The sequence below is a fragment of the Trichoplusia ni genome, chromosome 8, assembly GCF_003590095.1.
Source record: "Trichoplusia ni isolate ovarian cell line Hi5 chromosome 8, tn1, whole genome shotgun sequence".
Taxonomy (NCBI): Eukaryota; Metazoa; Arthropoda; class Insecta; order Lepidoptera; family Noctuidae; genus Trichoplusia; species Trichoplusia ni.
In genome coordinates this window covers 15,086,027-15,113,371 of record NC_039485.1, presented here as the reverse complement: position 1 = coordinate 15,113,371, position 27,345 = coordinate 15,086,027, and the positions used below count along the sequence as shown (strand labels likewise).

General features: G+C 37.9%; 1 protein-coding gene across 1 annotated transcript in view; it reads left to right on the top strand.

The window, feature by feature from the left end:
- LOC113496405 (semaphorin-1A-like) overlaps positions 1-27,345 on the top strand; it is a 60,407-nt gene that overhangs the window by 9,655 nt on the left and 23,407 nt on the right. The window contains exon 2 of the mRNA XM_026875599.1: positions 14,867-14,908. The gene's annotated coding sequence lies outside the window, so the exon portion shown is untranslated. The remainder of the gene's footprint in view (positions 1-14,866; positions 14,909-27,345) is intronic.

Sequence of the window (27,345 nt, the reverse complement as noted above, 5' to 3'; positions counted from 1 at the left end):
TCTGCTATTTAAAATTCAATAAAAGGCAGATGCTTGTACAAATGTCTAAAGTTGTAACTACTAGCACATGAATGTAGTGTAATAGGTCAAGCTATTTTGCCACTTTGCTTTGGAAGAGACATACCCATCTTGAAGACAATATTTCTGGTAAGTATATATAAAAAAAAAATACGTTTCTAGGGTTAGTTACCCAAATTGTAAAACTGGACCCTACTATTAGGGTCTCACGTCTATCCGACTGTTTGTCTGTCCTGTCCCGTTTTCTGATCTCGACCAAATCATATTGCATTATCATGCTAATTAAACTTAATTTTTATTTTATCTAAAAATGTATGATTACAAAATGTATGAAACGTTACTAATTTGTTAAGATTTAATAGGTAGGTGTAACACGGTATAAGATCTGTGGTCATTTTCAAGTTGTTTAAAACAATTTATGTTCTCAGGAAGTCGTGTTGATTTAGAGAAATGTGAACTTGTTAATGCTACAGTATTCGTATAACCTCCCGGGAAGAACACTGTGAGTAGTGCAGACACTGCGTCTACATTATATTACTTTTGTTAGTTATTTATTGCATGCATGCCTTAAAAGAGTCTACAGAGTTGCTAGAATCTTCATTTGAATTACAACCAAATAGCTAAGCATTTTTATAAATATGTGCAGATATTATATAACTTCTTTTTTAATAGAAAATTTAAAAATACAACAAAATTGCATATTTTCCATGTCTGTTGACAAATATTGAAATCTTCAATTATTTGAAGCACACGCATTTGAGAACCATATTATAATTTAGCTCAAAAGGTATTTTTATGTATAAATCTCGTTGTAGGATTTGTAACAACAATACAGTTTTGACGACAGGATTATGCTCATCTTCGAATAATCCCATTAGTCGGCCTTTGATGACAACCACTGGTAACAAGACTCATATTAGGTTCTAGGTTAAAAAAAAACAACTTTCAGATACAAAATACATAAGTATTGAAAATGTTTTGCAATCCGAGGCTAAGAACCAAATTTAGTATTCAAGAACAAACCAAAAAGTGTACCTATAAAAGTCTAAGGCAAAGTTCCTGTGGCACCTGAACGAAATGCTCATGAATATTAACCTATCACCGCTAACAACGCTGTTATTCCGTTTTAATAACTGTAAGTAAATTATAGAGCAAAAACTACTTGCTGAGCTGCGAGATGTCAACTGACATTAGGAGTAGTCGGGGAATGTTAATAGCAGCAGTTACTATACCGTTACATGGGCAGCCTTACGTAATACGGGATCATTACGGGGTTTTTCTAAACGCGCAATTAGTCGGTGCGATTAGGGGCGGCGGTTGCCGGCAACCGGGGCTGGGGCGCCCTGACCGTTACCGGGGCCCTGCCACAACTGTGTCCTCGTAATTAACCGCAACTAGATCTCTTGTGATTTCTAGATCCCGGCAAAACTAAGGACCGAACTATTCAGTGGTTTGTGAATGTACTGTAATGAAGTGAAAACTGACCACAGTAAATACATTACGGCGAAAGTTTATGAAAGGATTTAATTGTTTTAACTTTGACTTCCGTCGATGAAAATCGTATCTTTGACATATATTTTGTTCTAGTATTATTGACGCAGAAGAAGAAGAGGTCCGATGATTTGCGCTGTCCACAACTAAGCGATTAAGGAGTTAAAAAGGAATAAAGGCAAATCCAGTTGCTTTTTAGTAATTTTGACATTCGAAAGCACAACTTGGTAGCCGTCGATGTTGAGTACATTAGTTTTGAATTCCAAATTTCATTTTTGTTTACTTCGATCATCGGCATCGAACTATAGATCTACAAACGAAAATAATAAGACCATAACTACATGCTTAGTTTAATCAGTTTATTGTACCCATTATATGTACAGGTACGTGAACCTAGTACCTACTGAGTAAGTACCCACTCCTGGCAGTTATGGATTGCAAAAAGGCGAGCACCGTTTCATATCGAACTCAAGTGGAACGAAAGCAAACATGTAGTAAAGTGAATTATTATATGAAACCTATTTGAAATTATACCTTTAATATGAATAGAAAAGTAGAACATTTTTCTTTCTGTTCTTCAAAGCACATTATTTTGTGTCTTTATGTCAAAACTATTATCTTGAACTTATTAGGTAACTTAATTGTAAATTTCACAGAGTATGGTTTTGAACCGACCATTATTATTCATGCGATCATATTAATTTTTAAATATGGGGTTTTTGTACAAAAAAGATTTATTTTTGCATTTAAGAACAACTGATCAGTTTTTAACTTGCAACATAACAAATGTATTGAGCGAACGGGAATAACTTTACAGAATGCAGTTACGAATTTCAAGGGCGACAAAAATGTTCGTCGGGCGCGGCCGCCCTCGGCCCGCGCGCCCGCCCACCGCCGCCACTGATTTAGAACTCGCTAAAACAACACCAGCCATACCTACTATTTAGCCACCGACGTATTTTAATGCGAACTTCTACGTCGTCTCTTTGGCATTTAACTTTTATACCGAAAACAAAAGCAAAACCGCTCAGCAAGTAACTAGGTACCGAGAAACATTTCGCCATAAATGTCTCGGCAACGTCTTGTTCATTTAAACTCATACCAAATTTGTTATCGCGTAACCGTGTTAGTATCCATAAATTTTAGGTAGATTTTATTACCCATCAAAACTTTTCCTTCACATTCAAGACCCTGTGAAACGACATTTGAGATAATTCTGATGTAATAAGTGACCGAAAGTTATAATAAGTGCCTCGAAAAGGGTTTTACGTCGTAAGTCGATAAAACATGAAGATACTGCCACTCATATGTGGTTTGAGTTAAATATACCCCGCGGACGGCAGTAAACCTCACACTATCGACTTGTCTGTAAGATGTGACTTTTTATGTTTGCTGTAAGAGTAAATATCCATTAGGGGTAAACCGAGTAATGGCTCCGGCTACATTAGGCGCCGGAGGTCGTCCCGCCTTATTAAAGCTACACTTTTCCTGCGGATGATAACGAAACGACAATCGTCTTGTTCAAGCACTCGTATATTTTTACATGTATGGTTCCATTTCCACTTATAGCTTTCACTTCAAAAGCACAAAATTGAAACTAAACGGCCTGTTAAGGCAAACAAAACATACCGTGCGTGCATGTCATTAACCTACGGTCACAAGAATAATCAATTCAAGGGCTCGAAGTGTTCTTTTGTGTGCTGTCGTGGGGAGTTTGTTAACCAGTGGAGTACAGGATTCATGCGGACACAAGTAGAATGTAAATGGAGCAGCAAGCAGCAAGCGGCAGCGCGCTGCGAATGTCTCGCGCGATAAATCCTGCCGGAGACAGCGACGCCTGACTGCGCTCTTTATAACCCTATATTTAGAGACCACGGTTAATTCTTACATTGTCGACAGATATCTGACTAACTGGCCATATTTTATATTTCTCTTTATTTACTCCAAACTCATGCCAGTTGTTGAAGTTCAATGAGTTATTCGTGTTTTACGGCAAATAATTATCGTTAATCTAGTTCCGTAATATTATCTGCCAAGACGCACAATCGAATAACATAAATTTAACAAACCATATGTTCTGTTTATATTAGAAGCTAAGAACTATGTCAGAAGTGTAAATAAGTGCGATACATCACTGGAGTCTTTCGAAGTAGTGTAACTACTGTTACGACTATTTCTCACTGTTAGTTTGGACTGGATGGCGGGGCATCGAACCGAGTGAAAGCTTGAACGATACGAGCGCAGTGCTTGAACAAACACAACTTTGCCATGCGGTCGAAGCTGCCGACTTGACTTGGAGTTGTAAACATGTATAAGCTAGAGTTTATTGTTTACCCGCTACACACACGTAGCGCGGTCGCCGAGCGCTCAGACGCGTCATGTAGCGACGTTCCGCCGCGACCCGCCGCGCGTCGCGCCGTGCGTCTGATTCGATTTTATTTGCGGCGCCTCGTCTATAAAAAGACCTGCATGTACCGAACGTGCGTCTGCCGCTCTGTCTCCGTCTAGTCCCGATCGCAAGCAGGGTTTACTTGTTTGAACACGAAATACATCGACTACATTTGCAGAGATATAAAAATATTTTTTTAGTAGAAATATACAGTAAGATCCTTGGAGACATCAGTATTATCTAGCAGTTACAATAAGACATGCGGGTCAGCTCCCAGTGGTCGTAGCGAGCTGCGCCGGTATGACAGCCTGCGTCTTGCGTCTAGTGCCAAACCACGAGATGCCTTGCGCTGTATTCTGTAACATTATCCCGAAGTGCGGTCACAGCCGGCTCCCGACCCCGTCTGCCCTGTTGTTTCAAACTCAAAGTGAAATAAAATATTTTAAATCGTAGTTGGTCCGTATGGCTTAAACAATTTAAACTGTCGTTATTGGTTTTGTGCCTATCCTACCGAAGAGGTTTCCATAACTCAGACCCAGGCTTAGATAGCAGTTTTAAATTGGGCCTGTAATTTGAATCGTAGGTATATCTAAACAATATAGTTGATATGGATTTAAGCTAGACCCTTTGTATGCTAAATAGTTTCCTTGGGTAAATAATAATTCTCGTATGTTATTGCGGTAGTACTATTTTAAAGTGTGGGGTAGGCTAAGACAGTGCGTGGCGGGGCCTGGCGCCGTCTGGCCGCCGCGGCTGACTCACTGGGCTCTCCGTCCTCCGTCCTGCACTCCCCTTTCATTTTACTCACGTTTTACCCCCTAATTGATGTACACGACCAATAGAAAGCACGTTTTAATGGGCTATGTTTTATTTGATATGAAGTGCTAATGACTCATCTTAAATTTAATATAAGGGTTTTATAATCATATTGAAAAACGGAAACTGTTTTATTCGATTACGACGGGTTTGCCGTTCGACTTATTGGTTTTGAATTGAAGCTTTGGATATACCAAAAAAGGTCGAAAAATACAAGAACACACTTAATTAAAAACCTACATACGTATGTCGAAAAATTTTTAGAAGTAGGTATCTCATCAGAGCCTTTTCGTGATTAGTAGAAATGATACGATGGTCGGTAATGTAATTCCGAGTATTAATATGCAGTGGTTGGGGCTGTCCGTCGCGTGACTTGCACCCCTGCACGTTCCCCGCACGCACCAAATTGGCCTGTCTGTATCCCGTTTATGGACTCGTCAGGACCCCACTCAGGCTCGCCCGCTTTTTGATTTAATTACACTGTATATGATATCACGTTGCCTTACGATTCAATTACGAAAATGAATAGATACCCTCAACAGTACGGATCAAAAGACCCAAATGTCCTTCTCTATTTTAAGTTAATTAGATCAGATAGGTTATATGTAAAAACAGTATCTAATATCTTTCCAACCAGATGCAAATATATAGGCTAATGTAATAAAATTATGTTACATTGTTTGACGGCATTCCAAAAGTATTTTCACAACTTTTGGGAGGTGTATTTCAAGTGCCTCACAACTAACGGAAGCGTTTTCCTGTCCGTGATATTTCCTTGGAGATGCAAAGCAATTTTCTGCTAGAGATAACCTCTCTAAACGAGTTTCCTTACACACTATATTTGTTCGAAAAATCTGTATTATTGAAGTCTATTTCCAGATATTGATACAGACGATTTCAAGTACCGAATGTAGGTTACTCAAATAGTAGGTCGAATATGTTTTAATAAATTCATTTCAGCAATTATTGACGTACCTAAATATACTTTTCACTGCACATATTAAAACCGAGTTCTGACACTAACCAGCTGGCCTAATAAAAAAGTAATTGAACGATATAAAGTTTTCGAGAGGAAAATTTTCACGAGCTATTAATCTGATCCGCTGTGAATTTCTGGCAACACTGCGAATTGTTAAATCAAGCTTTCAAGGAACAACAAATAAAAGTGTCCTGTTGAAATGGTTAAAGTGAGAAATGGGCAGACGTTAACTCGTAACCACGGATATAAAACAGGATGCAGCAAACGATACCAACGTCCATTTTGCTCTTAGTAAGAGTCGTAGAAAAATCGAAGCAGGCACATTGTCAATATGGTATCGATAAAAATACAAGCTTCGAGACTTCAGCATTTCAACATGCCTTATATGCGCTCCGTTTACAGACCCACTTTTTCATGTATATGTTATAGGTAAGACCACGTTGTTTGCCCTTGTACATAATGAGAATCATTAAAATATAACTTATCCCGTTGTTCTATGGACTTCGCCTACCTGTTCCTTATAAGGGGTCGAAACTACGGACGGCGCCAGAGAAAGTACAACATAGTCTGCGCTACTTTCGAAAACAGTATTTCTCAAACCATAGAACCTTCAATCCTCCTAATTGCTCTTTGTTAGTCATTGGCCGAACAGATAAGGTCATACTTGTCTACCTGGTTTTAAATTCCGGAGAGAATACGTGAAAAGCTACTTTGCAAGATAAAAATCTTCAGATACAATTTATTCATTGCACAAGCTAACTCGTTACCTAGTTTTTGCAGAAACATGGAATATTACCTACACTGCTTACTTAGTAAGTCAGTTTTTCTTGAAACTACTTTTAGAAGTACCTACGGCAGGCGAGTGTCGTGATGGAGATTTGCATGTCGATGTAAACTTACGATAAAAAAGCTGTCCGCACACAGCCACGATAACTGCCTCGCTTCTGTAAATGTTGCACCAGATTTTTAAATTCTCGAATGTCCAAAATACGGTAGCCACTCATTTTAGGAATTAGCTATTCATGAAACATAAAGCAACTACATAAAAATACTTTTTATTTAAATTAGAAGTGAAACCGCACGAGTTTCACCAGAAATCTTTTCTCGGTATCCGTAATCATAAAACATGCCTCAAATAAGAGCATTAGTAAAAAGCCAGACTTGACAGCAGTTCGAGTAAGACGTTAGTGAGACGCGTTTGAGTGAGGATCAGGGCGCGAAGCCCACCCGACCGCAGGGCTCGAGTGGAAAACGAGATTAGTCGAATTAAGGTATTACACCCGCATCGACAGCGCCGCCCGCTTCAAGGTATTTCCCAGAAGGCGGGTAAATCACGCATTTGATGGCTGCGCCTGAAACGAACAACTCGCTCCGCTCGCTTGCTGTTCCAAATGTTTTGGGATTATTGTGCGGCGTAAATACAATTCACGCAGGTAACGTTTGCCCGAAAATGTGAACAAAAGTAATTCATTATTTAGGTACACAGATTTCCCCTCGTTTTAGTTAACTTTTCACTAATTTTGTTTTAGGTGTACAGAATAAATATATTTCATTTATTCCGGTCGATGTTTTCATTTTTCATATACGAGAACTCTTGAATCCGATAATACGTGCTGTAGTAATAAGAGTACGGAGGTACTTACGGAGAAAAATATAGAGATGGTTTTCGGCGAAGTTCCAATGTCTAACGTAACAAAATCACACACCTGTGCTCTAGTACGATTTTGACCCGGAGCTATAAAATACCTAGCTCGGGTCTGATGAAGGACGGATTCGAACATTCAGGGCCGTTCCCTAAGGGCGACGGACGCTTCTAAAATCTTGTATTACGTGCCACATCAGCGACTACTAACAAAATTACGAGCCTAGTGCTATAACTATAACTCAAGAGAAATCTTGAGTTATAGTCTCATTTACGATTATTATACAACCTTAAGTCGGTCGTGACAAATTTTGAGACGGCATGTAGAGGCAGACCGAAAACGTTCGTAATACGAGTTTACTTAGTTGTAATTGTCCAGAAATAAAAACTTTAAGTTTTAATGTTCTACACTTCTAGAGTATGCTTACCATGGTTGAATCTCTCAGCAACGCTATATTTAAATTAGAATACTTCCATTGCGCCACGACGCCGTTTGCTAATACATTTTTGATTGCTCAGTACCACAATTAAAATCGTAACAATTCAAATAACAAGTTCCATTCATTAAGGCATGTAAATTAATACCGTAGTATGGCTAAAGCCGTTTATTAAAATTAAACTCGGCCTGGCGTGGAACTAGGAAGATTAATGATCCCTTGAATACTGAGTTATGTAAAGAGCAAATGGAGTGGGGCTCCACGGGCCACGTCCTGGCATCATTCCAAAATCACTTATCTCTATACCTACTGTTAACATGATGCCTATAGCTAACGTTTTCAATCCCATCCATCACTGCGAGCGCTGCACCTCACACTTTTATTGCATACTCTATGACCCTATAAAGTATAAACTTTATTTGTTAGCTTTTGGTCTGGAAGCGAATTTGTTTCTGCTGAGTTCACACGAATTTACAGCTCAGTCACAATAACGTTGTCCTTCAATACTTATTAGTTTGTGAGCCGCGAAAATAGAGAAACCTTTAACACAAATATTGCCTGTTACATAGTTGTGTCAGTTATGTAACTCTACACCACTAACGACCAAGATAACAATATTTGGTTGGACTCGGTTCTAGTTGCTCTACATTCGGTAAGAATGTGCAATGAATCAATGCCGTACAGTTGGTAGTCATACAGGTATTCTTCGAGAATAAAGACCTCCCCCACAATAACTTGCAGCACAATAGGTTGCGATTAACAGAATGTACAACTCTACATAGGTAAGAGAAATGTTTCTCACGGGACCGAAACAACAAAGTTAAAGAAAACATATTTAACGTCGTCACGGACGCGTGCAAGGAGCCGGCGACGTGCAATTCACAATACACTTGTTCGGAGACAAGTTGGTTAGAGTTCGCGAGCTTCAAGTTATATTGTTCCCGATGGACTACAGAAAATAGGAAACAAGCAATAAAAATAGTTCCGAGCATCCGTCGGCTGGGGACAAATTCCGACCAAAATTACGTGAGCAAATTAGACATTCCGGGACAATGCTGGCGGAATAATTGAGGGCCCACAGCCGCTCGTTTGTCGAACGAAGAATGCGGCTCGTTGCGCCGCGCCGGCCGCACTCGTGCTCTGTACGCGCCCCGCGCCGCACACTATAATGTATTCCGATTATGAATTGAATATGGATTACATTCTGCCGAGAATAGTTCCTGCGGATTGGGACAGAATAAACTTACCTTCCTGATTTTCCTCTGTTTGCATTGCCCTGAGCCACGAATAACAGACGCTCTTCGTGTGTGTAATTCGCTTGTTCTTTCGCTGGCAATAATAACGCGAAACATACTACTTTGTTAACATTGTTTACATACGAAGTGTGTAGTGAATTTGTGGAACTCTTCTTATACAATAATAGGATAACTAAACATTTAAATATAACATTCAATGCCATACAGTTGTGCAACTTTTAGCTATGAGTGCTCAAAACAAATGTAACAACTACACAACACATGTTCCTCTAACTATAGACAAAGCTTCTTCCAGATTATTTTCCAAAACCACAGTATAGAATATTTTCAATATTCTAGACCACTAAACATTTTATCACACATAAAACAAATCTACGCAACAATAATAAAATCTGCTTCAATAAATCTATTCCAGCTGTATCAATCTCGTGCATAGACCGAAATGAAACCAATTTTATTCGTGAACCGATGTAACGGACGAAAAAATGCTCGAGTTTATTATTTAACGTGTATTTAATTTTTGTACGTTATTTATACGAGCTCTAAATATCAATTTTTGTGAACATTAGGGCGTTTATTCAGGTACAGTTTTGATCGATTTAATCATTTATGGCTACAAATCAAAAGCATCCAACTGTCAATTGAAGAACTTAAAATGAAACAACCGATTAGTATTACAAATAGCAACATAAATCTAAATAAGTAAACGCTTTCTTTCTACTCTATATTTGATTAACAATATAAAAACAACCTGTAATTTTTCAAATAGCTGAAAGCTTTAGAGTAAACACCAAGTGCACGGTGGACGCGTGTGGAGCATTTCACAAACATACCGTGTACCTAGCTACACATGGTAACATGCAACCTAGGTACCTAACCTAACCTACCACTAGCTCTTGAGGAAAGCCTGTTGCAGGTGTGGACTGGAATGAGACGGCATCTTTCAATTCGTAGAGCGACATCTCCGTCCCACAAATGCAAGTATATCTCTATGCTGTTTTAATAACCCCCTGAGCTGTTTCCATCCACCCTTGATTAATTCTTTCTCGTAACTCATTAAAACTCATTCACCGTACTTCAATAACATTTAAATGGTTTCATATCATTTCCAAAAATATATTAATCTCCTTAATATTATGACAAACAGAAAGTAGATTAATCATTCCGCTTGTAAGGTATTCAGGCTTCGTTTAGACAATTTATTAAGTTAGGTACATATCGTGAAAAAACGTACCGACTGGGATTTGATCGTAACAAATAACGTGGTACAAAAAAACAAGTAATTTATTATCATGGCTGAATAAATGTTTCTAAAACTCGGATACAAAATGAACAAAGAAGCTAAATGTTTTACGGCTCGACTGAGGAAAATGTTGCAGATCGCGTTAAGTGCAAAAAGAAAAGATAGGATAGGAGATGCTATCAATGTATATACAGTCATTATTGTTTTGGGTCTACACTATGGGGTGTTAATTACGGTAGAGAGAACTGCTAGAACTCTTTAGGTCTGGTTAATTTGCCAATCATATAAGATAGAGGCGTTATTTATTTAATTTCAACAGGAATCAGTTAGGGAAATGACATAAATTAAAGTATTGTTTCCTACTCTTGTTCCGAAATGTGTTTAAATAGGAAATAATTTTAATGTAAGTTTTTGATACACACTTATTCTGTTTAAGCCTTCATAACCTACCAAAGATGATTTCAAAATTTACTGAATTTAAAAACGCCAACTTGAATTATGATATCAAAGATTTTCGCATTAAATATTTATGAAACATTTCGTAAATATGTATTTACTGTATTTAGTATCACCATCAACGAGGAGACATTACACTCGTCCTACTTTTCACATAATAGGTCATAACTTTAATATATTGTATGAACTGAACATTATCGTTAGCCACGCAACAGAGCTCACGAGAGGCACAGTTGACTATCACACACATAAGGTTAAATACACGATGTGAATTTCAAGATTCTTACAGAAGTGCAATATTTTAGCTATGCTTCATTTAGGTGGTCGTTCTTTAGTACTTGCTGTAAAACTTGTTGTGTCCTTTTAATACCTATTTGTTCTTAAAAGCTCAGTCTGAAAATAAAACGCTACTAAAGACCGTTGTGATTTCACCAGCACAGATTCTTTTACAGATCATTCACTCTCATTCATTCATCATTTATCAGGAGACCAATGTACCAAAGGTACATAACGGTAAAACAACTAAAGCTAGGAATTCAAATATCAACAGGAAATATTTGCACATTGATTCAGCGCCCAACCGCTACGTTCTAAAGATATTTCGGGATAAAAATGTAATACGCGAGGATTTGCGGCAATTCATACGCGTTAAGTCTGACGTCCGCGGCAATATTTCACGATTTTTCCGCTTCCAGCGCTGTGTATCCCGTACGCATGATCGCCCATAATGAAGACTATCAGATAGTGGTCGCGGCGTGCTTCCCGCCGCTCCTCACATCAATAACAATCCTCGCAGATCCTCCGCAGTCCGCAAAAGCCACGGCGACAATTTGTCCGGGACTTTACCCGACAAGATATTCTTTCTGAAATTTTCTTCTCCGCTTTTGAAACGTTTTTGTTATAAATAGCGCCGTCTCGGTTTTGTACTCCCTTTCTTTGTATGCAAATTACAATCTAGAAACGTTTCGTGTATTAAGTGCTAAAAAGTGAGCAAGGTTTTTCGCTTAGTTAACTGTGGATGAATAATAATTACTTTATTAAAACACTCTTCAACTACTAAGTTGTAAAGAGAGTTGCACAGAGGAAGTTTATGTAAACTTGAAGTTTCTATTACAGAAATGATTAAATTTTTAACCAACCTTCTTCATTTTATGGACTTCATGTAGTTTTAATAATAGAAGAGATGAATGATCAGATAGTAAGCTATTAGATAGCAGGCTTTTGTTAGTGCATTTTGTATTTCTAACTTCTAATATTAACGTGATGACCCGTGATGTAATCAATATTTGAATAAGCTTAATCTACATAAGTAACTTCAGGATCTCCAGAAAAGAACACAATCATTTGTACATTAAATATTGATGTAATGTAACAACATTCCTGTTTACAACTTCATTTTCCGTTTATTCGGAGTTGGTTCGGTTTGATTCGGATTGCGCGGAAGCCTCCGACGCTCACGCGTTCGGGTCACGACTACACTCCAAATCTAAAATTGATTACGTACAAAAAAAGAACATTCGACGCAACAACGACCGCTCTCCGTTAAAAAAACAAACCCACTCGCCATTAAACATAATTTATTCAACATTATTATTCCAGTCTGTTCCTAAATTATTTTTGAAGGACATGCAAAAAATGTTATGGGGTTTGGCAAAAACATTAACAAACCTATAATTGATATTTGCCAGGTCACTGTGAATAATAAAACGGGTCTCGTTTTGAATACGAATTTCTTTACCAATGGTGCGAATGAAACCAGATTTTAAGCTTCCTTAATTAATTTACACTACAACTATAAATAACATGAGATTGATATGGAAGTGTAATTACGTACAAAGTCTAAGATATTTAAAAGCTATTAATTACAGGATAAAGAAGACATTAACCTTCAAACATATGAAGCAGATTAAGGAATATCGATGTATCTTAATTAAAACCACTATTTATACTTTTAATAAACCTACATAATAATTCCGCGTAGTTCGTATGTCTGTATGGTCATTCCTGTACACTGAACTCCCCACAGGCCGCTGTAATATGCAATATCAACATTATTATCTTATATAATAAAGCTACCCGCTCATATAGTCGTCACTCTGGGAATTGCATATCACATAACATAACGGTACTTTGCCAACACACTAATTCATTAATATTTTTAATCAACAACTTTCCGAAATACCTGTTATTTAAAGCCGACGATTGCAAAAATTGGTTTACAGATGTATGGAATTGCTGATACAATTTGGGTACTGGAATATTGTACTAGGAGTTTCGATGCGGTTGTACGGTGTATTTGCGAGTACATTGCGTTTGAAGACTTTGACAGGCGTGGTGGTGGCGGTGCGCGGCGTGCGGTCTAACACAGGCGCGGCCACAGGAACGTCTATTCCTGCTCCGGGCCTAACGGACGGCCCAGCTTCCGCGTCTTGCGGCGGCGACAGCGTTCCACGTTCAATCAACCATACTGGCAAACATAAATTTAACCGTTATAACATCAACAAATACTATCATAATTCTTTAATTAACGCAACTACAAAATTTTCTCCATTCTTGTCGATTTAATTTCATAATCGCCAGTGACATCATATTTAAACATTAATTCAAAGATTCCTAAAACAGAAAAAGATTTACATAAATAGTTTTTGTTAATAACCGAATGGTTAAATGATTGCAATCAATTTTGATGATTGTTTCAATATGGGCTCAATAATTCACCCGTCACTATACCATCACGTGCGGCTCCACTAATTACGGAAGATTAAGTTGTATTTCGTATAGGTATTTCAACACTTTACCAAATTATTGTAAACATCGAGTTATTTTGGTTACGGGCACATGTTGATTCGTTGATTTATGTTAAAGCTTTCAAAAGCTGTGTCAATCCCCGTCAAACCTTTTTGTTAATCGCTTTGTTTTTATATCAGCTGTGTTGATGCTTTTTGAAGGCATTGTTAGCGCGCAATCATCATTATTCTCGACATTACGCCGCTAATAGTCGGTCGGTTTAGCCATTTCAGCCGCATCTCCTGCGACCATCCTGAGACTAATGTAATTAGTTCATTACTTTGTCCGGACGCTCCTCGCTTTGTATGTCTCTGCAGATTTATGTGAGCCTCTGTTTTGCTGCGGTCGTGAATGCGAAATTGCGTTTTTTCCGCTTTATAAATGGCTAACAGCGTTCCTGTTAGTAGGAGCGCATAAACAAGGAATTACGATTTTGATGCTGACAATAGCAAACCCAAGTTTATTGCTGACCTTTTCTTTTCCCTGCATATTAATATTATAAACAATTTTAATAAATTTACTTATTCAACCGCCTTGGTCAGTCATGCAAAGCTTAGAACGAAGAAGTAATTTTTTGTCGTTCAATGTGATTCGTTAACTAAACCTTGGCAAATGGACGCAGTGAACCTTGAATAGTCATACTTAACAGTTAGGAAACTTAACAAAAACAACAATGAAACACAAACAGTTCAATGAGCAACTATTGAGTGATGGGCATTTTATTATTCCGTCAATATTTTGTTCCTACAAAGTCTAATCAAACTCCACGGGTTTGAAACTCGTTAGTTGCATTTGAGTTCAAGTTTATTGGTCAAATACGGGTTTTGGTAAGCGTATAAAAGCCGGACTGTCCCGTTAATAAGTTTTTAATGCTAATGAAGGCTCCACCTGGCGACAGCCACCACTCGGCTCGCTTCGGCTTCACTCGGCTAACCTCGGGTTAGTGCATCATAATATTGCATTCGAACTTCATCGCGACATGGTTTTCTTCCATTCAACATGTGTCTTACTTATAAGAGTCGTAGCTAATTTGTATGTTCGTTATTTGAACTTTAAGTTTGCCTTGAAGTTGTTCTAGAAGGAATTATAAACTTCTTCTTTTTCTCTTTATTATTAATTTAATCATTTACTAGTAATAATCCGTACTTGTATTAAATAAACTACTTCATCCGTTAAGACATTTGGTAAAACGATTAAATAAATACGTTATAAACAAATTTAAATGGCGCCGATCTGCTTAATTTGTTGGAAAAACTGGGAAACAACCGTTTGCATTGCGTAATAATAGAAATAGATGCTATTAACCGTTTTTAGCTGAATATCCGCTAATCGGATTTTTGTTTGTTATTCAGGTATAAAACCCGCAATGGCCGCAGCACTAATACTCAATTAATGTAAGTTTATTTCATTTTCGTATCTTCGTCGACACTTGTAATGTAAAAACTTGTTACAGGAATATACAGACTTACAATATAGGAGAAAATATTACGAATATTAATGATTGGCACCACTAATTATCAGCACGTACTAAACAGTAGGTGCTAACTTAGCTCGGTGAAACGGGCACCAAAACTTACTTACCGTGCTAATCTGATTATCATGTAGCAAACTCATGGTGTGACGTCACTAGTACGTCATTATAAATGTAGGAGATAAGCCTAATTCCCTAACCGATCCAATCAAGCGTCATTGTTTGTGTCGGCGGCACCACGAGGACGGGCCCGGGGCATCAGTGAGCCGTCTGTGCCACTCAGCGCGCACTGAGGACCGTGTACAACCGGACTCATAGCTGACAGCCAATTAGCCCCGTGCCCCTGTGCCCCCGTGCCCCTACACCCTCATATACCCCCACACCCCTCCAGGCCGCACTCACAGACCAATTTATCTTTATTCGATGGAATCAAACAACTGACGCATTCGATCCTTCGGAAGCGATACAGATCCCGAATGTGACCCGCTATTCGCTAAATTTCAGTAGTTACTCTGAGATTGGCCGTGACACACGAACAATGGACGAAATTTATGTCTCTCGATATAAGATATCCTGTTAGATTTATTAGAGTGACCAATGTAATCGATCGCAGACCTAAAAGATGTTTGTTAACATAACTCATTGTGTTTAAACGACAACTTGAATAAGATAATATTCAGATCGCCAGTATTTAACCTGACCTACTTACATTCTACTAAAGTTGTTTGTGTATAATGTAAAAGAGCCTAACTGTAACCTGTATTGGGACCTAAACAATTTCTCGTTTATTTGCATAAGTATCAGTGTCATGTCTGAACAACATAAGGGTTGCTTCAAAGTAGGACTAGGTATATTTATTCGTATTTCTTACCGGCGATGTTTAGAAGCTTTCACGAGCGAGTGAACAATCTGCTCGCGATTGTCAAGGCTATTTGCTATTCCCAGAATATCTGTTAGCGCCGCCCGTGAGTCAGTACCTCGGTGTGAGTCACCACCACATCACCCCTCGATTGTTTCTCGATAATTTGCGCCAGACTATTGTTTTATCCGATACAATCTATAAGACGAATTTGGTTTGTGAGCATTTTAAGCGATTCCCATATATTTGACTATAGCATGTCGTTAGTGGTTGATATGATCAGAGATGGAGACATATAGGATTAAATTACAATTCATAAATGCCAGAAAGATACGGCCGGTAGCGATAGCATCTAGCAGGACTTTATTAATACGCGACAGTAAAGGTTAGGTGTCGCGACAGACCGGCCCGGCTGCATGCAACTCATTTAAGTTTAAAACTGTCGTTAAGAATCATATTGTCATTGCAAACACGTCACGTCGTTAAAAATGTTTTAAATGAAATGTTTCGTGACGAAGTGCAGTTCGTCAGTCGCTAGGTATACGTACTAACAACTAATTTACTGCTTAAGTTTCAAAGCCTTAATTATAATGTAAACAAATTAGCGCTGTAGAAATTGTATAATAATTAGGTAAAAACCGAGAAGTTATGTTACGTTATTTTCTTTTAGTTAACAAAACTCATTATAAATGTCAGAATAAAGGTACAAATTCACTACATAAGCGTAATTGTTGTATAGTAGGTTAGTATCAAATGTAAAAAGCTATAAGGGTACTTACCTTCTCAATTTTTGTACTACTAAATTTTATTCCTTATCAGATATTTCGCAGGCTAAAGTATGAAAATTAAATACAAGTATAAAGAACATTGATAAGTCCACTCATGCCTATGCAAATCTCACGCGTACAAAAATCATATACAAATAAACGACTCTGTTGATTCTCTTCGTTTCGTTACACAATCTGTATTATTTGTAACATTTACATTAGGTTTATTTGTGTAGTCCATTGTTTGTCTTTCCGCCATCCCTTCGTGTAAACACAAATCTCTAGATACTTGAGGTTTCTCGGAAGGCCCAAAACTGCTGCTAAGTCATAATATTGACTTACACAAAGACGGAAACGTAATTACAAAAGCGATATTACAATGTATTGTGTTTAAGATTCGAAATCAAAACAATTCCTATTTCCCTATATTCCACATTATAAACAACCAATATAACACGATAGTCCCTAAATAAAATACAAACTATAATATATTTTACGAAGATTTGTATTTATAATATATTCACTGCGACTTGTATCGAAGGCGGAACCGCTAGCCTGTCTATTACAAATAAATGTGTTTAAATCATACACCGGTGGGATCGGGCGTACCATTTGACATTCAACGTGGCTGCAATAAAGCAGGTATTATGCAAAAATGGTAGTGTTGCGAAGTACGAGCGTATGGGAGCGTCTTCATTCGCGATCTAGGCGCAAGCCGGCTCTCCATTCACGTCCGAAACAGTGCCGCGGGCACTTGCGCTCTGATATCGGAATAGGGCTGGAAACATTTTGTATACGTTCATAAAAAAAAAAAAAATTATAGTACCTTTGAAAACTGTATAGAAAGACTGCTGGCCAAACAGTAAAGTTGTAATAGGGAAAACAATCTAACAAAAGTTTAAATTCGGAACATTTATGAAAATGTAACAATTAAGTTATTTTTTTGAAAAGCAATAAATATTTCGGCATCTGAGATGATAATTAACACATTTCAAATTAAATAAGTCATTTGTAGTCACAATAAAAATGCATATTTCGACCAATTAAAATCTTCAATATACTTAAGGTCTTTTAATAAAGTTCAAAGCTCAAAACCACTCACACAGCCTTGGGCATCTTCGTAGTTTATAGATTGAACAGATAGGATGTTTTACATAAGACGCTGCATCGCAAATGTAAATAGATGTGGAAAACCATCACGATCAGTTGACAGCCCTACAAAGGGTTAAGCCGACGTACCGGAGATTAGGTAAACGAAAATAGACCGGCTTGTTTACGTTTGATGAACACACTTTGCGCTTCTTTGACGCTCTGAATTTTAGATAAAGTTGAGATCAAAAATACTATCTCAAAACTTCATCATTTTGAACGCAGAGATCTATTTCGTGATCACGTCTTATGGGTCAATATGCCCTTCTGAAATTTAGGAAAAATCTCTAATATGACCCCCTTATAAATGATAATCAGTTGACCGATCACGACATTTCTGATAACCAATGACAAAGAGTCGTTCAAGTGACGTGGAGTGTGACAGCAGCTCAGCGTTCAGTACTCCGCGGGCGCAGAGGCGGCAGCGGGAGCGGGCGCGGCGTAGGATAACAAATGGAGCGCGCCCCGCGGGACAGGCGGATACCCGCGTCACGGACCCCACTTCTCTCGGCCTATCATTAATTTAATGGATTATTTTTGTGATTTTTTTCTGGGTAATGAATGATGCATAGATGTTGTATTCTGTAACCTTCATACTCACAACTTAATTGAACAGATTTTTGTAGGGGAAACGCTAACTGCTCTACACTAATTAGATCCCAAGTGATACATTTCAAAAACGGCAAAGAAGCAACAACAATCGTACAAAAAGGTTTGATTATTGAAACTGAAAATATTTTTGTTATTCGAACCGTGTCAATATGAACGATATTCTGTGTACAGTTCTCTGTTCAACCCTGAGGGAAAAGATGTGATAATACATGTTCGACCGTGGCAGTTCATTTATCCACCGCCGTCCGTTAAGGCTACATACCTACCACTTATCTAAATTGCTGCAGTGAACCGTTGTATGTGTGTGTTATTATTATGTATTCTGATCACATTTCTCACGTGCAATGGCACAAATGCAGGTCGTATTGCGAACTGTCACGTCGCCGGCTATGTGTATGATAAATACGACACTAATACTTCCATGCTTGCTGCCAATAATTACATCACCTTCACGCGTTCGTTTCATAGACTAATTAATGAACTTATAACGTAAATACTTATTTAGATGTAGTAAGGAGTGGTGTTATTGCCTTCGATTAAGTTTCACAATGCAGAAGTTGTCGTACAGTTGGCATTATATGTTGCGATATACTCAGTAGAAGAACAGGTACTTCTTAATGTTTAGAATTCTGTATAGAATTTTAATATTCATCCTACTAAGTCGCTGGCATTAATAATACAGAAAATGTTTTCTTATTTCGAGTTTATGATTGTCTAAATAAAATGTAAAATGATTATTATTCAGACATAAGCTGATCATTTCTTTTTCTTTTGTATACAATCTCCAATTTATTTCTTTAGTCGTAACATCTCAGTTATATTTCAATTGGTTGTGTCAACGGTGAAGAAAAAATGTTTCATTTTTTATAAAGTTTTGTCGAGACTTTGTGTCCCGATGCGGATTCCTTCTTTTTGTGGAGCTTGATTGATGACTTTTCTTACAACGTGACGCTTCTTTGGATTTTTTCGACTAGCTTTGTCCTTTAAATCCATCAAAAAAAGTCAATTACAGTTAACAAGGTTAAGTTATACTTAAATAAATACTCAAATAATAAATACGCAGAAGTAACGTGTTAAAGTTTAAGTGTTAAGTTTTCTAAATAAACTTTTTGTACCTTATTGCCTATCTCAAAACTGTATATACTGCATGATGAATTACTTTTTATATGCGTTTATGAATAGAATAGTGGTCGTGCGGCTCGTGACCTCAAGAATATCCCAAATTTCCGAACCCATTTGCGGCTACGTGCGTGAAAAGCTACCACGAAGGTACGCTCTACTCCGCAGCGTTGATCTGTCGATCTGCACTATGTGGGTGGTTTAAACTAAACATTTAAATTTAACTGTAGCAGCGTGCTAATGTATTTTATTTATAAACCTCGCCTATCCACGGCGCGCATCCCACTAATGTACTTAAATAAATAGGAAGAATAGCGAACATGGAATTTACCGAAGTGCATGTAAGTTTAATGCAATTGACCCCACACAAAGTTCAATTCTGTCAGGATACTAAGTCAACGGACGATCCTGCGCGCTCGTCCGGAGCGGAGGGAAGTCGCACCAGACACGCTCCACGCTCGCTTCAAAGCCAGAAATAACGAAAACATTATATGGATCTCATGCCACGTCTAATTCCCTCAAAGTACCTGAATAATAAAAACGTTGATATAAGTATTGAGGTTGAGGTTGGATAACATAGAACGTGGAGAGATCCTTGACATTTCGTATTGGACGTAAACATCAAAGGTGTGAATCATTTGAATGTGCGCTTCTTCGAATATATTGCATCAACGAAATCCTCATTAGCTTATTAATTTGTAGACATCACGCAGTATTTCATTATCCTACAAAAATATTTGGTGTGGTAATCTAATTTTCTAGGGCGGTTATAATTGTGATGCGGAGCTTTTATGGTGTAAAAGTACCTCAATCTGACAAACGAGGATAAACAATTTATTGCCCCACTAACAATATTAAATCTGCAAGGGCAGCATTCTTGCACGCATTCACAAACCGTAAGTCATCAATTAACCTTACAGAAGTAAGTCCTTATTCTGTAGGAATTCCCATAATGCCGTACAGCCCTTACAAAGAACGTAGATTTCGATTGTGGAAGTAATTTTTCACGCAACATTTTTTTCTTCGGCTACGTGCCTTGTGGACACTTAGAAGCTCTTAGATAAAAACCTCATCAACCGATTCATTAGTTACAAGTTTATTGAGTTTTTGCAATTTCTTTTTCCTATTTACTTTTGGGCCGTGCGTCAAGAGAGGTAATTAACTCAGCTCTACAAATCATGCCTGTATTTTATTTTCGTTTATAAAACCATTCATCCAGATAATAAAACATCCACAAGTATTCTCTTTTTGATGTATCAAAGGCTATATTTTTGTGTTAATGACAAAAAATGTAAATCAAAGCAAGAAGTGATTGATATACAGCTCGGCTGTGTGGCACAGGCCGCCTATTAAATTTGGAACGTTTTTAAACTTGACTGGGGCTATTAAAACGTTATTAAGTCTGGCTGTATGGTGGTATGAGGTTGTTATGGTGTCGGCTGCGGGAGGGGGAGTGTCGGAACGCGTTTGATGCATAAGTGATCAAATGGACTTTAGTCGGAGTGCGGGTCGATGTCCCATTGCGCAACAAACCGTTACCTATCTATTTAAATTAAGTTCGGATATATCTGATGTACTATCAGGAGCCCACAATGTCGCCGCGGCCCCTTGGGCTACGCCATGTTGCGTCGGCTTACATTCAAGCATTACGTACAAATTACACACGAATACGTGACTATGGACTGCTCTTGCATTCGAGTCACCAGTTTCAAAGACTTGTGATGTTATCGTATCGGGTTGTTACTCCTAAAACGGTGGGAGTTGAAAATGTAAAATATTGTAGTAAAAATGTATTTCGCGCGATGTATTTTATAAGCTTCTGGCGCTATAAAGTTTTTATGATAACTATCATAATATAATCATGCTATAAATTTATTATGAAATTTAACGTCATCATAGATGCTAATAGCTAGATGAAAATATAAGCGTGTATTGATCGTTTAGATTAGGCCGGGCTGCGGGCTGCATTATTTTTATTATGCCTTACCAATATAGTAATAATGTATGCTAAGAGCAGCTTAAATCCTAAACCCTCTTGAATCTTTCAGACTTTACATGACATTATAAGATGATGACTGTGTGCATCTATAGGTGTTACCTGTATGAGGGCTTTGGAAAAATCTTCCAATGGAATTTTATTGAATGTCACCAAACTTTAAGTGAAGTTTGAACAATTGCGAGTCAATAGCAATTTAATCTGTGATTTATTTATTTTCCCACTTTACAAAGCGTGGTGTAACCTCTTTCCAACAGGCACATCCAACTATGGTGTTAGTAACTCAATTACGAACCCTTAGAAGAGTAATTATGAACCTTGTGCTATATATTGCAGATGGTGCGATATTCAATATTAATGTAGCGTAAAATAATTTAAAGTGTTTTCCAGGGCTATCAATCTGGCCCGTTAATGAGATTCGTCCGGTCGTTGGCGACTGCGTCGACCAATTTGTGCCACGTTGCGCCTCGCTAATGAAATACATCGGTAGCAACTTGCACAGCGCATAAAATAATCCCGTCTCCAGCAGTCGCATCCGCTCCGTAAATGGATTTTCCATTACATATTCGACAAATATTGAACAGTTTTAGAATAGTTGCATTGACAGTGGCAATCAAAGAGGATAAACTTAATGCATGTGCGGTCCTCATGAATATTTATTGCAAGTTGCTTTTCGTTTTGTTTTCGCATTGTTGATGTTAATAGTCAGTTTTACGGTATTCGCTTGTGCTTGATAGACGAAATAAATTATGAAGGTGTTATTCACTAATGGCAAGTAAAGGGACTGTCGGGTATACGGTCAGCGCGTTTATTCGGTCGTTATTATACGGTTAATTGTGCCTATCACGATTTAGCCGAACAAGGGTGGCCGGTCCTTATATTTATGGAAGACCTTTGATATCATAAAATACGTTAAGTACCGATAATTAATACAGACACTATTAAATCAGGAAGTCTTTGGTAAAGTCCAGTAGTTTGTTAAGATTTATGGATCACAATACCCAAATGTGTTGGAATTTTCTCCGGTAACATATTTTAAATTAGAAGAAAGTTATTCATTGTTCATATGAATGAATACGCAGGCAAAATTGATGAGTAATGAGTCCGATTGGTAATGGTGACGCGGCATTAGATAAAAACAAATGCAAAGGTCGGTGCAAGAGTGTGTCATCCCGTTCTCATCCGTTTGTCTGGTGTCACCGCCCGCGGGCCGGAGCCACGACCTTCGACCGCACTTTCTCCTGCCGTCCTAACCAACCACCGCACCAACTTTCCAATTTCCTATGAAATAATTCTCACAAGACCTTAGAACATGCGTGTTGCTTCACGCCATTATATAAATAAGAGTTTACACCTAAGCCTTAACATGGAAACTTCATTTAAAGTCTGTCTGTCACCATTTTATATTTGAACATGACAGGGACAACATGAGACTGAACCTGATTGACGATTATGTATCTGCCCAGTAAGTACTTTGCAAACGTGTGAGTACCAAAGAAACAATAGCGCATGTAAGTCTTAAAACAATAGCCCGCCGGAAATTATCCGTCCTTACAACTTAAACACAAGTAACTTTCTCCCAAGATATGATTATGTTAGATATGATTGTTGAATCAAATATTATCTGGTACATTTTTCGTAACGCTCCGCTACATCATATTGTATGTGTAGTTATTTATAACGAGGCGGTTCTTAAACAATCTACTTATAAACTAGATGAGTAGTGATTGGCCGAGTTGCAATGCAGACATAAGTTTCAATCTGTTCGCTTCCTGCGTCTCTGACGTCTCAATTGCTGCTCTTTTGTAATCAACAATTTGTGCCGCCAGTCGGCGCGATGCTACCGTCGCTCTCATTCAATAACAACGTGAACGAATTCCAGACAATTTTAGTTCCCTCGTTATGATTATGTCACTTCTATATCTATTGTGACACCTACTTGTCGCATATATAACCATTCTCACTCGTAAATCGTTCGATCAGACACGCACATCAACGGATTGTACGTGAGAATCTTCTTTTTCGCGATAACCTTATTATGTTTACATATTTTTTAAGTTTCGTGAAACGCGTGAGGGTTAATTTAGAACACCGCTGCCGACCGCGGCTGCCAATATCTGCACATGCGGAATAAAAACCTGATTCACTCTCAAAGTAGGTTAAGCCCAATTCCGCATTTCCGACTCCGAATTCAATTTTCACCTGTCCAGATATAAATAAAGTTAACTTTAGATATTAAGATAATACGTAGAGATGTACGACCCAATTCATACCTAACAACCTACCTAACAACATAGAACCTTATTTGTGTATATTAGACAATAGGTCAAAATAATTTAAAACGTAACTACAGTTAACACATCTCCCAGTCTATTTCGTCTTGGATAGAGTTACACAATAGGCAATTTCAACTTCAAATATTTGCAAAATTATGTCTTAGCCTTAAACTCAACAAAAGCAGATAAGACATGTTTGCTTAAGATTTAAACCCGCTATTAAACTATAATCAGAGTTAAGTAATCTTTGTCCTACATAAAAATTGGCTTTAAATTGAAGAGCTTTTTGCCTATTTAATGCCGGTGGTTATTCCATTGTCTTTGTAAACATCAATTTATGTATCGCGCAATGTAAGCAACACGCAACGGTCTGTGTGTTAAGGTTCAAGCTAATCGGCTTCCCGCTTCACACCAAACATTAAAACTGCATTAAATTCTATTTAACGGTTGATGGAGCCTAGTTAAGTAATTGAAAAATATGTTCGTGTTTCATGCTATGCAAAAAATCTTCTTTAATCGGCAGAACTTGTATTATCAAGATCAGCGATAACTTAGAACATATAAGGAACCCAGTATGTGCTATGTGGTAATCAGATATTTTGCTCCGAATAATTATGAATGTCACGGTTAGGGAACAATGGCGGCGAATAGGTCACGCAACAATAAATTGATCACGCGCGCACGTGTGCAGTCTCACCAGACATTAGATATAGATCCAATGGAATCTTACTTTATTAAACTCTGTCTTTTTAATGGACACAAATGGCTGCTGCATATACCTACACGCTCGATAAATATGTAATCGATTTAATCGTAGTATCCGTTCGGAACTATACGTTTTAACATTCGAGGACACGCTCATAAAGATGAGCGAGCTTGAATGAGACTAACCGTATCATGTACTGACACACATTTATGCACGCTGTGTTAGAGTCAGATCTCACGGAGGATTTTTAGGAATGCCCGCGACCGGTCGGCACTTCCGTGGGCGCGACGCGGCCGACGCGGCCGTTTGAGATGACTCCGAGCCGCTGTAAATCCCGCACAGGAACCTCGCGGATTCCACCGCCATCGCCATACCGCGCGTTCCTACAACTATTTCACAAAATAACTTTCAAATGTTTTGAATAACATTACCAGTATTACGACCCGGGTCATTATGACGTCAATGCCAATGTTTACAGAAATGCCATCGCTTTTATTATGAATTTTACAGCGACTGAATTCTCATTTGTGAAAAACATACCGGAAACAAAACATGGTGATGTAAAGCTGATATTTTTAAATGACTGCTCGTTGCTTCGCCGCCGCGCCGTCATAATATAACGCATGCCGCTACCAATACTCACTGTTCAATAACGGACGCCGTCGATTGTGAATTATTTTGGTCTCGGGAAGCATAAACTAGCGTGTGCGCGCCCACTAGCGTTAGTGTTATAAGGAAACGTTAGATGCAGCTACATCGGCTCAATTTAGATATTCTGCGAACAAGTGCAACGCTTTACTTAGTACGAGTGAGCAGGAACACGGATGAGTGGATGTTCTATGATAGCCTTTAGGGAGTAATCAAACGGTACGTGTTGAACATCAAAACATAGGGACACGAGTAGCACAATGCGAGTCCGCTCAAAACACGCGCGTCGATGCGTGTAAGCATAATTATGTGTAATTTACGTCGCTATGTTGTCGTGTTGTCATGTTAGGTGAACCTCATTAAATAATGACCGGGCGGCGTCGCGTTGTTCGCCGAATTTGCTTATGCAAATAACTTATCTGTTTGAGTGCAGAACTTAACTCGGAGCTAAGCAGACGTGTTTTATGGTATTGTTCCGAGAATATTTGTATACGACAATCACGAAACAAATAAATCACGAGATGAGCCTCAAGTTCCTATTGATGGAATATTTTGTTTTAGAGTTTTCCTGTTCGTTTTTTAACATTCTGGTTTTAAAGTTAGGTATTGATCAGATCTCTGAATATCCACAATTTTCGGCTAGTGACTAATATTTCTCACAATTTTAGCTGAAGGATATCTATTTGCGTCTACGTGTTCAACATGTAAAACAACAGTGTTAGGCAATGATTCTAGTAACACAAATCGAAACATTGTACACCTATGTCTGCCTCTATATCTAGCTAACGTGATTCTCCTAAAATTAAAACGTAAATATATCCATTGCGTGCAGGAAAAGCAAATACTTTTTCTAATGGAGGTCACTCTAAGCAATGAATAAAGAAAAACAAATATTGACTTTAACTTTCTTGGTAGGATTAACATCTATAACCAGAGGCAGAAGCTGGTTGGGTTCTGTTTTTGATTTTAAGTCGATCCTAAAATTGTATATTCGAAACAAGTGACGATCGAGTAGCGATCCAGAGTTATCATCTTTAGCTTTCGATCGGAAGAGCTAGTATCTGGTATCACAGTATCAACTCGATCTCAATTGAAAGAGAACTCAATGCTGTATGAAGTAAGCCTTCTGGTACTTGTGGTACTAAGTGGGTAAGGGATCGGAGACATCGGCATCAGTACGGACGACTCGTGGCCAATCATACAATTAAGGTTATATGCGGTACAAGTACAAGTATCTAAGACATCACGAGACATAACCTACCGCTTCTTTGTAAATTGGCCTTCAAAATAACACGTGGGTTCTTTGTTTTCACATTCTTTTAATAAAACTTATTTAAAGAAAAAACGTAGCTAAATAGTTTCAATATGCCCAAATGAAAACAATATTTTTTCATTAAAAGTAGCTCCCGCAAAAATTCAGTTTTATTTTTATCAGAATACCAGTAAACTTTACCGTAACATCATAAAAGCATGTTTTCGCTACATATCCTGCCTACGCGTTATGTTATCAAAGTATCTAACTATAATATTATATTATCAAACATAGACTCCGTCTATAATATAGTTATAACAGGGCTCTTGTTATGAAGAACTAGAGTTATTATTTTATTGCAAGAAATAAATATCCTGTCCTACTAGTCCCTTTTTAAATGAATCATAGCTTAAACAGTCAGAACACAGCCTATTGTTTCAATGGACACTTAAAAGCAAAAAATAAGTACCCTTTATTTGACAATCAGAAATTTAACTTGACTAACTAAGGATTCACACGAAATTACTCCCAATAGAATAATTACTGAGTCTAAAGCCATTAATCCCGATTACAAGTTCAAATCACGAGTAAACTTTAATAAACTTAAAGACAATGCCAATAATTCTCGTTAAGATAAATCTAGAACATTAAGACGAATTCAAGTCAAACTTATCTAAAAATAATCTTGCTAAACAGTATTGCGTCAAGTAGGCTTACTGTAGGTTACCACTTTCAAATATTAAAAAGAAATAAAAGTTTATTAGATGCAGTGTTGCCAACGCTGGTTTTAGATTGAGTGGCACGTAACCAACCAATTATGAGGTACCTAGGGGCTTGCTAACACCACTTGAAGAAATTCTGTTGCAGATGTAAGAAAGAGATGACGCGCTACATTGTGCAGAGTGCTTTCTCCCTTGCACATTGCTCGCTTGTTTATGATGTGGCTATAGCCTGATGCTGACAATATTTTCCAGAC